Source organism: Somniosus microcephalus, chromosome 5, assembly GCF_052327205.1.
Source record: "Somniosus microcephalus isolate GS21.2 chromosome 5, FLI_Smic_1.0, whole genome shotgun sequence".
Classification (NCBI taxonomy): Eukaryota; Metazoa; Chordata; class Chondrichthyes; order Squaliformes; family Somniosidae; genus Somniosus; species Somniosus microcephalus.
In genome coordinates this window covers 212,794,342-212,810,309 of record NC_140991.1, presented here as the reverse complement: position 1 = coordinate 212,810,309, position 15,968 = coordinate 212,794,342, and the positions used below count along the sequence as shown (strand labels likewise).

General features: G+C 45.1%; 1 long non-coding RNA gene across 1 annotated transcript in view; it reads left to right on the top strand.

Annotated features, from left to right (window-relative positions):
- The first annotated feature begins 8,736 nt into the window (after window positions 1-8,736).
- The window catches only part of LOC147117569 (uncharacterized), a 65,958-nt gene continuing 58,726 nt past the window's right edge, over window positions 8,737-15,968 (top strand). The window contains exon 1 of the long non-coding RNA XR_015078482.1: window positions 8,737-8,818. This is a non-coding gene — a long non-coding RNA (uncharacterized LOC147117569). The remainder of the gene's footprint in view (window positions 8,819-15,968) is intronic.

The window sequence follows — 15,968 nt, the reverse complement described above, 5'->3', positions numbered from 1 at the left end:
ATCTCTAGTTGCCCTTGAGAAAGTAACGGTGAGCCACCTTCTTAAACCGCTGTAGTCCATGTGGTGAAGGTACTCCCACAGTGTTCTTAGGTAGGGAGTTCCAGGATTTTGACCTAGTAACGATGAAAGAATGGCAATACATGTCCAAGTCAGGATGGTGTGTGACTTGATGGGGAACTTGGAGGTGATGGTGTTCCCATGCACCTGCTGCCCTTGTCCTTCTAGGTGGTAGATGTCGCGGGTTTGGGAGGCGCTGTCAAAGAAGCCTTGGCAAGTTGCTGCAGTGCAGCTTGTAGATGGTACACACTGCAGCCATGGTGTGCCAGTGGTGGAGGGAGGGAATGTTTAAGGGGTGCCGATCAAATGGACTGCTTTGTCCTAGATGGTGTCAAGCTCCTTGCGTGTTGTTGGAGCTGCATCCATCCAGGCAAGTGGAGAGTACTCCATCACACTCCTGACTTGTGCCTTGTAGATGGTGGAAGAGTTTTGGGGAGTCAGGAGGTGAGTCACTCGCCGCAGAATGCCCAGTCTCTGACCTGCTGTTGTTGCCACGGTATTTATGTGGCTGTTCCAGTTAAGGTTCTGGTTAACAGTGAAGTGGACATGGCACTGCATGACATGGCTGTGAGGTATGTTTGATCTGTTTGGAAATTCAAGGCATCATCAGCAGGAGATGGCAGTGCCTCATGTCTAGCAGAAGGTGGCAGTCAGGCTCAACACTGTCTATAGTATCTTCAGAACATTGGAATGGAAAAGGGCAAGACAGCACACATTAAGGAATCTGACAAGGTCAGACCAGCCAACAGTGCCATGTACCAGGTAGATAACCCAGGTGTTCATGCCACAAGGTATTGCCCATTAACCTATTCCACTGCTTGCCCATATCAAGCCCTTTCACAAACTTACAGCTCTGTCATCTCATGCATACTACACTGTCAAGATGCAATGCATAATTGAAAGCCTCAGCATACTCACAACTTCCAAGGGCGTCACACATCAATTCATTGTAGCATAGCCTAGCTACATGATCACTTACTGACAGACAGCTTAGCATGCAGGTTATGCACAGGTCTACCACTGTGCTGTGTTCCTTCAACTTGGAGCATTTCAAGGCTACTTTTCTGCTTGCATCACAAAATGGCACAGAGCACAAGGGAGAGGATCCCAACTGGATAAATACTCACAAATCATAGGCCCTTGTTGATTTCTCCTTTCAAGGAGAAAACGATGAATGTATTTCCCTGGAAAACAAGATTCTGTCACTTGTTTGATGCATCGGTTCAGTCGACTGAGAAATTTTGCAACTGTCCCCAGTGGCTGCTTGGAAAAGTCCAATGGCATTGAAATTCAATGCTGTGGTCACCTTCATTGCCATAGGCAGAGCAGGTCCTGTGGTGCAGGATATCTCAGGTCAGGCACGAGCAGGTGATATAACATGGTGACTGCTCCCCTGCTGAACCACTGATAGTAATGGCAGGTTTCCTCTGACATACCCAGGTAATTGTGGCTAGGTCTGTAGACACAGCTCCTGGGGTAAAAGTAGATGGGTACAGAACAGCTCAGGTATAAGCTATTATGCCTTTAATGCCTCATCAAGACCTTCTGTTCCCCATCCAGTCTAGAAATACCATTGCAATCTTCAAAGGAATTTCTATGTTAAGCTATTCAGTTGCAGCAAGAAGTAGCTGACAGCAAGATTGTTGTCTGAAAAAGAGGAAGAAACAAAGTCTTACAATGCAAAAAGTCAGCCTTCAACGGCAACAGGAAGTATTGTAACATTAGAAGTGCAGAGGAAGGTATCCAATGAGCAAAAAAACAGAAGAAACAGTACTAAAAGTCCAACACTCCTTTAAGAAGCTACTCTCAAAGCTGGGAAAGAAGTAACCTTTCCAATGCCATGAAAATTTGTGTGGGAGAAGTTACCGTGCATTTGTGAGGAAGTAGAAGGTACAAAGCTCACACTGGAAGTGTGCCTTCAGAAAACATTTTTAAAAATTTGCCACAAAATCTGGAGTGCAGCTCTACATTGGAAGAGAAGCCTTGTGAAGTTTTACTGTGATATCTTCTTTTGTCAAATAGCTGGACAATACTATCTAGGCTCAGAGATGAGGGGGATTGGGGGGGGGTGAGGAATGGGGGGGGGTGAGGAATGGGGGGGTGAAGTCAAAGCAATACAGAGAATTTTGACTAACTTGAATCCCTATTTTACGCTTATTTTCCCTGTCAATTTTGTATATTATTGTTTGAACAGTGAGTTCTAGTGAAAAAATAGATTTTTTGCCAATTTTCTTCCCAACCCCTCCTGAAGTATTGACTCCTTGCTGGGATACAATTCCACAGGTGCCCAGCCAATTCAATAGTGATTGTCAATGAACTACTCAACTGTAGGAGGCATCACCACTGAGCCAATCCTCCCCTCACCCAAAAATCCATAAACTTGCACTTCAGCTCATCCAAAAATGCGGTGCCTGCTCACCCATCACCCGTGTACTCGCTGACCTACATTGGCTCCCAGTCCCCCAACGCCTCCAATTTAAAATTGTCACCCTTGTGTTTAAATCCCTTCATGGTTTTGCCCCAACCTACCTTTGTAACCTCCTTCAGCCATACAATACCCCCCCCCAAATTCTCAATCCAATTCTGGCATCTTGTGAATCCCCCCACTCCTTTTGCCCCACCATTAGCGGCCATGCCTTCAGCTGTCTAGTACCACGCTCTGGAATTCCTTCCCTATATCCCTCTGCCTCTCCACCTCCCTGACCTGCTTTAGGACCCTCCTTCATCATAATTTTTGTCACCCTCCCCCCTAATATCTCCTTCTTTGGCTTGGCATCCCCATTTTTGTCAGATTACACCTCTCGGACATTTTTCAATGTTAAAGGCACTACATAAATGCAAGTAGCACTCTTTAGGTTGAATGACCATTTGAACAAGGTATCAAAAGGCCCCTCCTTTTCTCAGAATTATACCTTAATTTGGTTCGCTGCCTTCAGGAAGAGGGATAAGAGGAAAACCTTGAGGGAAGGTAAGCAAGGACTTAATTGAACTATGTCAAAGTTAAAAGTTTATATATTTGATTGATTTTGGAATAAAAATGCACTCATTCTCCAAAACGACCCTCCGCAGCTGCAGTTAACGCTACTCTATAATTTGTTTTTTAAAAAGGTGTGCTTGAAATCCAACTCTACCTGTTTTTAATTTGCCCCCGAGCTGGATCTCCTGCTACGGTACAATAGCCTCTCTAATTACCTTGAGAAAATACGGCCCCGTTAACCCCAACAGCAGTATGCCGACAAGCTCGAATAACAGACTGCCCCAGGACTCAAACACATGACCATCTGTTTGGAGAGTCACCATTTTACCTACTGCGCTGCAAACCACGCCTTGTATGGAGCACTTATTGTCACTGAACAACTAGAAGGTAATCACAGTTAAAATCTGATGTCATATTTAATAATCTCCACATAAAACTTCCAACCATATGTAATATTTACACATTCGTCATGAGCAGATTTTTAGTTCGATCTTTGAAAAAAATGCAACAAAGATACTAAAAAGCTGTTTACATAAACTTTCCTCACTGATTTCCCATTTTCCTTCCAATGTAAGGAATTGCACTTGTGAAATAAAATAATCAATAAGTATTCAAGTAACAGTAATTAAACAAAAGAAAATCGAAAACTAGACCATGTTAGGGATTTGGATGGTTGTGTGGCCACAAAGCTATGCACACAGAACGAGCACTAGGGGTCTCTCTAACACCACGTTTCATGTGGTTCCAAAAAAGAAAACTGTTGTAACCCTTACACTGCTGGTGCTTTCTAACATCTCAATGACAGTCTAGTGATGTCCTTTGCAGAAACTTGGTGTTACAGTTATTGCTGTCCAAAATGTATCCTGAATATCTAATTCAGTAAAAGTAATCTACAAATCACTTTTTGATGCAGTAGGGTGTATTACTTATATTTGACAAAAAAGGTGCTATCAACCAAAAGCGCTCACAATCTGAGGCCTCTGAGAGGGAAATGCCTCTGCAAGGTTGAAACCTAAAGACAACTTTCTCTCACATACACACATTTTTAAATTTAAAATGAAAGCCACCTCTTTCACCTTGCATTAGAAGTTATCAATTTGTCCACAGGTCATAAGAGTGCTACTTGGGTATGGTAGTGTAGTGGTTATGTTACTAGACCAATAATCCAACAAGGCCAGAGAATGTGAGTACAAATTCCACCATGGCAGTTTGAGAATTTGAATTCAGTTTTCTAAAAAAATATGGAAATAAAAAGTTGTCAGATTGTCATTTAGAACCCCCATCTGGTGAAAAGATCGGCTAAAGGAATAGTAGGTAAGGACTGCAGGAGGTGATGGAAATGAGCAGTACATTCACCAATGTTCCATTAAAATTTCAATATGCCATGTGACTCAAGCTGAAGTAATGACATTTCATGTGACTGATACCAGGAAGTAACAAATCTTGCACTCATTTAACATAAAAGTTGCTCAGCACAGTTTACAGATCAAGCATGGGTCCTTCCTGGGCCACCTGGCCCAATTGAAGCACCATGCAGAGCATTTACCTGCTGAGCTATTGGGGAAGGTGACATCAGTTTGTTTTCAATATAATTAAACAAAATGGGCACAATGATAAAGGTGTTCTTGAAATTTTCTGGAATTTTTTTGCTATATTACATATTGACTAGTTATTCAGTTCTCATTTCCTTTTGGCTATTCCGTTGCACAAACTCAATTCAACTGTGCTCCTGCACATTTTTTCATAACTAAAACTGGCATCTAGCTCATTTTACAAATGATACAGAACCCCATTAAAAAAAAAATTGATTCCAGCCCTACTTTGTCCCCAGAGGAAGTCTCACCCGAGCTCCACCCACAAAGATCACAGAGAGATCTATATATTGCCTGCCCTGCACTCAAACACTAGTGAGTAAAGCCTGTATAATGGTTCTGGAGTATGCGTAACAACCGCAATCCAGATTTGGCAACATTTCTATTTTATCAAAACATAAGTGAGTTGAAATAAAACATTTCATTGGGTCTGCATTATTTGCTAAGCTCCATAGATTCTGACAAAAGCAACGTGTGGAGTAACACAGTTGTCATGTGACTTGAGTCCCAGCGTATCATTGGCAAAGTTGAAACTGCATTAGATCAATTCTTTTCAACACGTGAAACCCCAAGCCCACTCGAATATCTGTTGCTTCAACAATTCAGAAGCATTTACAAAATAAAGTTGCCATTGTCAGAACTTGCACAAACTGACTTCTGTTTTACTTACTGTACCGCTATAAATTTACTTTAAAATGCTCTGTGTATTAGTTCATGTGTAGGAGTCACACCTTGTTTTATGATTGTTTTATTAAAAATGTCCATTATATATTTTTGTCTCATACAACTTTCATATTTTTTCACCAGAATGGAAACCTTTCTTGATTATCTGCTCTCCCTCCTGAATATGTTTTTAAACTGAAAGGTGATCCTCATTTCTGATTGTATTTGTGTGTCTTTGGAGCATTGATCTCTCAGTACACGGCCAATCTTTTCACTTTGTGTATAATTACAGAAATATAACAATGTATCTAGAAGTGTGTTTCAAGCTAATGACACTTTTCTGGGTTCAACCTTCTCTCTCATGATTTATTGTGTTATCTGTGTCCCTCTATTTTACCGACTTGCAACTTATTTGTTAGGTATCTTATCATATATTCAGTGTCAGGCCACTTAGTAATTTATTTGATATGCTTCAATCACTTATTTTTGTATGTGTTTTTATTCATAAATTAAAAATATTATATGCTAGAATCTGAAGGAACCCCCACCCCGCCCCCGCCACCACCACCACCACAACCACCCCCACCCCCACCCACTCACAAAGTATAGAAACAGATTTCCCATATAATTGCCTGTGGACCAGAGGAGGAAATTGAACTGTGTGTCTGGGTCACCAGGTGTGGGTAAAAAGTTTCATGGTGGATAGGCAGGGGCTGGAAAAAAAGAGGCAGTGGGACACAGCATAAGTGAGTCTGTCAGTGAGGCCTGAGCTGGGAGAGCACCGGTTCCTCAGTGGAACGCTAGCAGGAGTGGATGAGGCATTCCAAATTGTCAGATTGGCAAGGCACGAGACAACACCAGACCAATGAGAGGAACATGGGGCCAGGTAAGGGAGGATTAACAGAGAGGACAACTATCATAGTGTAAAAAAAACTTGAAAATTGGTTGATCTGAATAGTCAATAATTGGATCAATATTAGGATTTGATTGGTCTGTGGTGTCATATGCACAAATGAGCAATAGCACAGCCATATTGGCATGTATTACAGAAAAGATTCTTAGATAGCTAGATAGCTAGATACTAACATCAAGTGATGTTGGCATCATTTGTTAAGAAGTGTTTATTAAAGACTACTAGATTTTTATCACTACCTAGAGTGGTCCCCAGTTTCAATCTTCATTAGGAAAAACAGTCTAGTCCAATTAAGTATATAGTTTTTTAAGAACCGTTTTTCAACCCCATTAATTTATATGGAAACTCATTCTGTTTAAGGATATGATAGTGATCATTTATGTCAGTGTATAGTTTTGCAGTCCATAAACACAATGCATACTTAAGCAGCAGGTTGCTTGATTGCCTCACTCTCAGCTTTGTAAATGTTAGTGTGTTAACTAATCAAATAAATAAGTCAATTAATGACCCACTATTTAGCACCTGTTAAATGTCTAATCAGTGGAAATGCCTCCCACAATACTATTTATATGGTCAAAATTACTTTAAAATTGTTTAACATAAAAGGAGATATTTACTAAATAAATTGTTTTGTGTATTTTCATGCAATCCTCTTAATAGTACACTTGGGATATGCATATCTAAATAGTGGAAAGTCACTTTAACACATGGTATTCATTACATAGATTTAAAAAAATTAAACTTAGTACAAAACCAAGATAGAAAAGTGGAAATAGTGAACAATTTACTGGAGAATCTGAAAACTGAAAGAGGTCTATGAAAATTATTATTAATGATAAGTGTAACTTTAGAGTGGTTATTGCTTTTGTTATAAAGTTGACATTGGGATATCTAATAAGAGAGATCTCGACCATTCTGTTTCTCAGAATGAAGATGGGAAAGTTAAACATGGATTTATAGATGATGCTGTAGGTTTATGAGTATGAAATGGAAAATATTTAAGTTAAAGGACTCAGAAAAATTTTGAATTTCAAAGCACCTCATCATGTTCTCAGAGCATCCCAAATTAATTACTTTTGAAGTGTAATCCTTGTTGTTTCGTAGGCAAATGTGGTAGCCAATTTGCACACAGCAAGATCCTACTAACAGCAAATAAGGTGAATGTCTGGTTCAACTGTTTCTGCTGGTACTGGTCAAGAGAGGAATGTTGGCAGAGACACCAGGAGAACTCCCTGCTCTTCTTTGAAAAATTGCCACGGGATCTTTTACATCCACCTGAACAGGCAGACATGTCAGTTTAACATCACATCCAAAAGACAGCAGGCAGGATTTTCATTGGGCCGTGGAGGCGGGATTGGAGGCGTGTGGGGGGTTAAAATCTCGAAATCGGGGGGGGCACAAACCCATCCCGCCCCCAACCCGCCTCCATGCCAGTTTCAAAGGAGGCGGATACCCGACCTGTGCTGGGAGCCGCCTCCCCGAGGCGGGAAGGGGATTAGTGCTAATTAACTGCCTGTTAACAGGCAGTTTTTAGCCTAATCCCTATTTTTATTCCTGAAGCGTTGCATTCCCGACGGCTCCAAACCACGCCAAGTTAGCGAGGCGGACCGTCAGACTGAAGGGCTTGGAGGGTTCGAGATGTCCGGTGTTCAGGTGAGTGATGGGTGCATGAGTACAGAGGTAAGTGTGTTTGGTGTGTGTAAAGTGTTTAAAGAAGTTTAATTACCTTTTCTTACCTTTACAGCCTTCTTTCCTTCAGGTCTCGGGAGTCCCTCATCGCGAGCTGTCAAAAGTTGCAGCATTCAGCTTTCTGTTCTGGAGAGATCTCTAAATCAGCCTGAGAGGAAGGAATTAACTTAGAGTACAGATTGTCAGTGTTTGACAGCTTCAAAGAGCTGTCAAACGCTGATATTTCATCTGTCAAAAGCTCTTGACAGATGAAATGTCAATCTGTGATGTCACCTGTTGTCGGGTGGCCCTTAATTGGCCTGCTGAGCCCGCTGGGCGGGCTCAACAAGGTCAATCAAGTGAAAATCGCGTGGGTTGGCCACAACTCGATGGAGGCGGGACTACAATCCCGAAAGTTGTAGTCCCGCCTCCTACACGCCTCCAGTGTTAAAATCCAGCCCAGCACCTCCTGGAATGTGATGCCCCCCTCAGTACTGCACAGAGGTGTCAGCATCGATTATGTTCTGAAATTCTGGAGTGGAGCTTAAATGCACAACCTTCACGATTTAGAGAGGAGAATGCTACCACTCAGACAAGCTAATATTTCAAGATCCATGGATGACAAATATTTAAAAACTAATTTTATTCCTGAAAAGAGGAGTATGTCAGAGAACACATTGGCCCAGAAATTAGTGTCCCAACGCGCGAGTAAGCACCGTGTACTCACGCGTGGGACCGATGGAATTGCCGGTTTTCTGCATGCACAGCGCATGCGCGGGAAGCCGGCATTTCCGATCCTCTGAACCAAGGGGTTCAGAGGTCGAACGCGTGCGCGCAGGAGTCTGCGCGTGTGCGTTGAACTTCCTTTTTTTTCCAGGTTTGCCCGTGCGTGAAGGCCTCCACTTTTTACACTTTAAAAAAGCAGACGTAAGGACTTAATTTTAAAAGGTAAGTGGCCTATTAATTAAAATTAGAAATTTTTTTCCACAGGTTTAATATTTTTAAAGACTTTACAGTAAGGTAAGTGTATTTTTAGCCCCGATTTTTTTATAAAATTATTTTTTTCAAAAATTTAAATTATTGTTTAAAATAGTTATTTAAAGTTATTTATAGTTCATTTAAATAGTGTGATGTTTTCTAAAATTTTATTTCAAGTTTAAGTACTGTTTTGGGCGCCCGGAGTTTTCATGAGTTTGACAGTTCTTACTGTCAAACTCATGAATGAACTTTTGCATCCTCCGATTGGTTGCCCAGTGCTCACGTGATCCCAGCCGGCTCATCGCACTAACTACGCTGCTGGATCGCGCAAGCACAGTGCGCCGGGAGCTGAACCGGGCCACAGACAGGAAATCCACGCAGGCCCAAGCTTCAACTGCCGGCACGCTAGGTAAGTGTAGGTCGGGGGCTTGCACCCGCGGGAAGCCCCCGACACGAATTTCTGGGCCATTAGAACACTGCATCATGAGTAGAATGAAATATCCATCCTACTGTTTGTTTTTTATTCGCTTATGGGATCTGGGCATCGCTGGCAAGGCCAGCATTTATTGCCCATCCCTAGTTCCTAGGTGGTGAGCCGCCTTCTTGAACCGCTGCAGTCAGTGTGGTGATGGTACTCCCACAGTGCTGTTAGGTAGGGAGTTCCAGGATTTTGGCCCAGTGACAATGAAGGATCGGCGATATACTTCTAAGTCAGGATGGTGTGTGACTTGGAGATGGTGGTGTTCCCATGTACCTGCTGTGCTTGTCCTTCTAGGTGGAAGAGGTTGCGGGTTTGGGAGGTGCTGCCGAAGAAGCCTTGGCGAGTTGCTGCACTGCATCTTGTAGATGGTACACATTGCAGCCACGGTACGCTGGTGGTGGAGGGAGTGAATGTTTAAGGTGGTGGATGGGGTGCCAATCAAGCGGGCTGCTTTGTCCTGGATGGTGTCGAGCTTCTTGAGTGTTATTGGAGCTGCACTCATCCAGGCAAGTGGAGAGTATTTCATCACACTCCTGACTTGTGCCTTGTAGGCGGTGGAAATGCTTTAGGGAGTCAGGAGGTGAGACATTCACCGCAGAATACCCAGCCTCTGACCTGCTCTTGCTGCCACAGTATTTATGTGGCTGGTCCAGTTAAGTTTCTGGTTAATGGTGACTCCCAGGATGTTGATAGTGGAGGATTCGGCGATGGTAATGCCATTGAATGTCATGGGAGGTGGTTAGACTTTTGTTTGTTGGAGATAGTCATTGCCTGGCACTTGTGTGGTGCGAATGTTACCTGCCACTTATCAGCCCAAGCCTGAACGTCATCCAGGTCTTGTTGCATGTGGGCATGGACTTTGTTTATATTCATTTATACCACAGGTAAACAATTAGGTAAAGTAAGTAAAAATGTATTCAAAGTATACCTCAATATTCCAGTATGTTATCCTTCAAAAGTTTCTTTTCTTTTATATTGAATCTAAAAATGTAGAATTGATCCTTCATCCACAATCTTTACCTGAATTAATAACTGCTGGTGAGACAGATCAAACCCATGGGTTTTACTCAGGCGTGTAATAATGTTCATCAGTGCCTAAATGTACCACCTGGGGAAATTTGGTGAACAAGTTCCTTCCAGTAGTATTAGATTAGTTCACTTCCCTTAAAAAATGTCAGCAACAGACACTTTGGAATTTGGCATTTTAAGGAGTTGGTTCTGTAATCATGTCCTAGCAGATTGCAAGTCACTCCTTTTAATGGTGTTGGACTGGTATTACATGAGGCAGGGAATGTATTTTTTTAAAAGATTACAGAGTGAAACTGTCCCAAAGCAGTACTTTAACTTGTATAAATTTGATACAAAGTGTTGGAAGCATTTCAGAAGGACTGGTTGTGGTCCCAGCTTTGATTGCCATTTGTACTCTGCTATACTGGGCATGTTTCAGTGGTACTAAAAGCCCAGTCAGTAGATGGCGCTCTTTCTGCTAGGAGAGCGTTCCATCTCAGATGGGGGAGGGGCAGCAGAGTATCTGATTTCCACAGATCGTGTCTCCGAGTTGCCCATTAGGAATGTATTAAAGGAATGTCCCATTGCCTGGACGTCACTTCCCTGGGCGGATCTGAAAGCTGTCTGAACGTGAACTGCATTAGAATGTAGTAAAGATTGCTTCCCTAAGGGAATTGGCTTTCTGCATCATGGGGTTTATAAAACAATCATAGAAGGAATTAATTTGGGGAGGTGGGTGAATTGGAGAAAAAAGTAATGGATTCAAGAAAAAACTGAGGAAGATGAAAAATAGTTTGATTCAAACTACTGATACATTGAGTTATGGAAGATTAACTTTACACCCCACAATACAAAGCATGTCTTAAATACCCCCCACCCAAAAAAAAACCAAAGACTTTGGGCTGGATTTTCATTCAGGAGTCGGGTTGGAGGCAGGACTACAACTTTCGGGGTTGTAGACCCGCCTCCATCGAGATGTGGCCAATCCACGCGATTTTAACTTGATTGACCTTGTTGAGCCCACCCAGCGGGCTCAGCAGGCCAATTAAGGGCCACCCGGCAACAGGTGACATCACAGGCTGAAATTTCATCTGTCAAGACGTTTTGACAGATGAAATATCAGTGTTTCACAGCTGTTTGAAGCTGTCAAACACTGACAGTCTTACTTCTAACATGAGTCCTTCTCCACAGACTCAGTTAGAAATCTCTCCTGCACAGAAAGCTGCAGGCTGTCACTTTTGACAGTTCGCAGCCATTCTGCTTTCTGTGCCAGTGAGATGAGGGACTCCCCGAACCTAAAGGAAGGAAGGCTGAAAAGGTAAGAAAAGGTAATTTACACTTCTTTAATCTCTTTAGACACACCAAACACACTTACCTTTGCACTCATGCACACATCACTCACCTGAACACCAACATCTCGACCCCTCCAAGCCCTTCAACCCGACGGCCCGACTCCTCCAACTTGGCGTGGTTTGGAGCCATCGGGAATCCCACAGTTCAAGCTTAAAAATAGGGATTAGGCTAAAAACTGTTAACAGGCAGTTAATTGGCCAGCGCATTTCACACCTAATCTAGAGCCGTCTTTTGTCTCCACTAGTCCTATCACCATCTCGTCTCATTTTGAATACCTCTTAATGTCTCTTCACTTCTCTTTTGTTCTCTCCCAGCCCCCATACTGGCCTTTTAATCTATTTCATTTCCTGTGCTTCTTCAGTCTTGACAAAGGGTTTTGACCCGAAACGTTGACTCTATTTCCTCTCCATGGATGTTGCCTGGCCTGCTGAGTTTTTCCAGCATTTTCTGTTGTTATTTCGGATTTCCAGCATCTGCAGTATTTTGCTATCGAGTTAATTGGAACTTTTTAAAAAATTCATTGATGGGATGTGGGCGTCGCTGGCTAGGCCTGCATTTAGTGCCCATCCCTAATTTCCCTTGAGAAGATGGTGGTGAGCCGCCTTCTTGAACCACTGCAGTCCATATGGTGTAGGTACACCCACAATGCTGTTAGGAAGGGAGTTCCAGGATTTTGGCCCAGCGACAGTGAAGGAACGGCGATACAGGTCCAAGTCAGGATGGTGTGTGGCTTGCAGGGGAACTAATCCCTTCCCGCCTCGGGTAGGCGGGTCCCAGTGCGGGGCGGGTACCCGCCTCCTTTGAAACTGGCACGGAGGCGGGTTGGGGGCGGGATGGGATCAGGACCCCTGATTTCGGGATTTTAACCCCCCCGCACGCCGCCAATCCCGACTTCACAGCACAATGAAAATCGAGCCCTTTATCTTTATAATCATGTAAATCATAGGGGGTGATTTTCATTCAGAAGTCGGGAAGGAGGCGGGACTACATCTTTCAGGGTTGTAGTTCCGCCTCCATCGAGATGCGGCCAATCCACGTGATTTTAACTTGATTGACCTTGTTGAGCCCGCCCAGCAGGCTCAGGAGGCCAATTAAGGGCCACCCGGCAACAGGTGACTTCACAGACTGAAATTTCAGCTGTGTTTCACAGCTGTTTGAAGCTGTCAAACACTGACAGTCTTACTTCTAACCTGAGTCCTTCTACACAGACTCAGTTAGGAATCTCACCGGCACCGAAAGCTGCAGGCTGTCACTTTTGACAGTTCGCAGCCATTCTGCTTTCTGTGCTGGTTAGATGATGGATGCCCGAAATCTAGAGGAAGGAAGGCTGAAAAGGTAAGTACAGGTAATTTAAACTTCTTTACACACTTTAGACACACCAAACACACTTACCTTTGCACTCATGCACCCATCACTCACCTGAACACCGACATCTCGACCCCTCCAAGTCCCGACTCCTCTAAATTGGCGTGGTTTGGAGCCATTGGGAATCCCACACTTCAAGCTTTAAAATAGGGTTTAGGCTAAAAACTGCCTGTTAACTACCTGTTAACAGGCAGTTAATTGGCACTAATCCCTTCCCGCCTCGGGTAGGCGGGTCCCAGTGCGGGGCGGGTACCCACCTCCTTTGAAACTTACATGGAGGCGGGTTTTGGGCGGGATGGTGTCGGGACCCCCGAATTCGGGACTTTAACCCCCCGCACGCCTCCAATCCCGACTGCACGGGTCAATGAAAATCGACCCCATAATGTCCGATTCTTACAATAAGCCATAAAAATGCATATTTCAAGGCAAATGTTAAACGCTTCTGGAAGAAATCAGGTTAACAATGGGTTAAAATTCACACTTTAAATGTAACCACATGCATTCATTACAAGTACAAAGGTTATACAAGATACGTTTACAACCAGTTTTTTTATTTAAAAAAACTATGCTCACCTCTGGCTGATACCACTGGTTAAACCTGAAATCTACCCTCAGACAATCCAAAATTCAAATTAACTCTGGATAATTCTTTCATACTTGACAAAAAAGATCTTAGCACAGTCTAGAATGTCCTCATATGACAGGCTTCACTTCACACAGTCCCAAGTTCTTGGCAAAGTCAATGGCCTAGAAATTGGGTATAGCCCCGCTTGAGGCGTTAGAACTGGCAATGTGCAAAGTTTATAGCCAGATGAAACTTATCGCCGCCTGGCGCGATATTGGGTTGCATCGCCCCCAAAGGGATTGAGGCGCTAAATCAGCCGTTGCACGGTGCTCTTAAGGCGCAAAAGGTCAGGCGCTACTCAATTTCACCGCGGACGGGCGCAGCGCAGGTGAACTCAATTACGGGAAAGCACGAGACCTCCAGGCGCCGGCCGGCTCTTAAAGGGGTGGGTCAGTCAGCCTGAGCTTCAACACCCAACGCCCTGTAGGCCTCAGATTCGGCGCTCGCCCTTGTCTGGCGGTACAAACTTGTTCATCACGGAGAAGGTTAGGCAGAGAGCAGAGCGCTTCAGCACTGAGGCTCTGGACCACTTGGTGGCTGCAGTTGAACACCGTCGAGAGGTCCTGTATCCGGATAATGGCAAGAGGCCGAATCAGAAGGCTTATCGATGATCTTGGAGGGAGGTTGCTGTGAGGGTGAACTCCAGCAGCATGGCGACCAGGACCCCTGTTCAGTGCAGGAAGAAATTCAACGACCTCACACGGATCGTTAGGGTAAGTGATGGTTTACCAAACTTGTGCTTCCCTCCATCTGAAGCTGACTTTGGGCACCCTGCTGCAATGATGCGCCAATGGCCATCTGTCAGTGTGCACCCATGGCCCTTTCTGGGCACACACATGGACAGATGTCTCAAGGCGTGATGTAAGGGCTCTTGCACCATGGGGGGCATGCGATGAGGTCTCAAGGCCTGATGTAAGGGCTCTTGCACCATGGGGGGCATGCGATGAGGTCTCAAGGCCTGATGTAAGGGCTCTTGCACCATGGGGGGCATGCGATGAGGTCTCAAGGCCTCATGTAAGGGCTCTTGCACCATGGGGGGCATGTGATGAGGTCTCAAGGCCTCATGTAAGGGCTCTTGCACCATGGGGGGCATGCGATGAGGTCTCAAGGCCTGATGTAAGGGCTCTTGCACCATGGGGGGCATGCGATGAGGTCTCAAGGCCTGATGTAAGGACTCTTGCACCATGGGGGGCATGCGATGAGGTCTCAAGGCATCGTGTAACAGAACCCCTTCTTTCCCCTGCAGGCCAAGCTGGCGATGATTTGAAAGGAGCAGCGTCGAACCGGTGGCGGACCTCCACAAGTGGTCACTCTCACGGATCTGGAGGAGAGAGTGCACCAGATACTTGGAGGACGTCTGTCTGGTCCTGTGACCACTGCATCTGCCGACCCCATTACCGACAGCGAGGGTAAGACTCTCAGCTTTTTCACCTGTTGCCTTCCACTTAGTCCCCCCACCAGCATGCATCCTCAGTGTGCAGCCATGTCAGAGCCTTGCCGCAATCTGGCATGCCTTTCAGCAAAGCTGTCCTTTTGCTAAAGCCACTCTTCCACCTCCCACTTTCAGATGAAGCAGCACCAACTCGGGCTCAACGCGCTGAAGCTGCCAGTGCCAGTGCCAGTGCCACCGGAGGCGAGGACCAGGAGGAATCCGGACCAGCCGCTGCAGAATCCAGGGAGCTGAGACATCTGCAGAGTGGGGATAGTAGTCCCCTGGAGGGGAGGGGGGGCGCTCTGAGGATGAACCAGTTGCCGGACCAAGCGGCATGCAGCAGCGCACGGGGGATAGGCCCAGTTCGGCCACCGTCTCCCCGCAGGGCAAGGCAGGTCGTCATGACTGCTGCACAGAGTGCAGATGAGGTCCGTCGCCTGGCTGAGATGAGCAAACAGGCCCGAGTCAGACACACGGAGCTGATGGCTGCAGTGGAGAAGATGCCTGAGTCAATAGATTCATTGGCTAGGAGTATGTTGGACTTCGGGGCAACAATGGAAAGGACTCTGCAGGGCTTTGGGGCCACAATGGAGTGGACTCTCCAGGTGTTCGGGGAAACTATGGACAGGTCTATCCAGGGCTTCGGGGCCACAATGGACAGGACTATCCAGGGCTTCGGCCCAACAATGAAGAGGACTGTCCACGGCTTTGAGTCGGCAATGGAAAGGACTGTTCAGGGCTTCGGACAATCCCTGGAAAGGTCTGTGCAGGGCTTGTCTGAGGCAGTGGAGCGGTCGGCACCTGCCTTGCCCGAAGCCATGGGAAGAACTGTCCAGGCCTTCTCCGAAGCACTGGC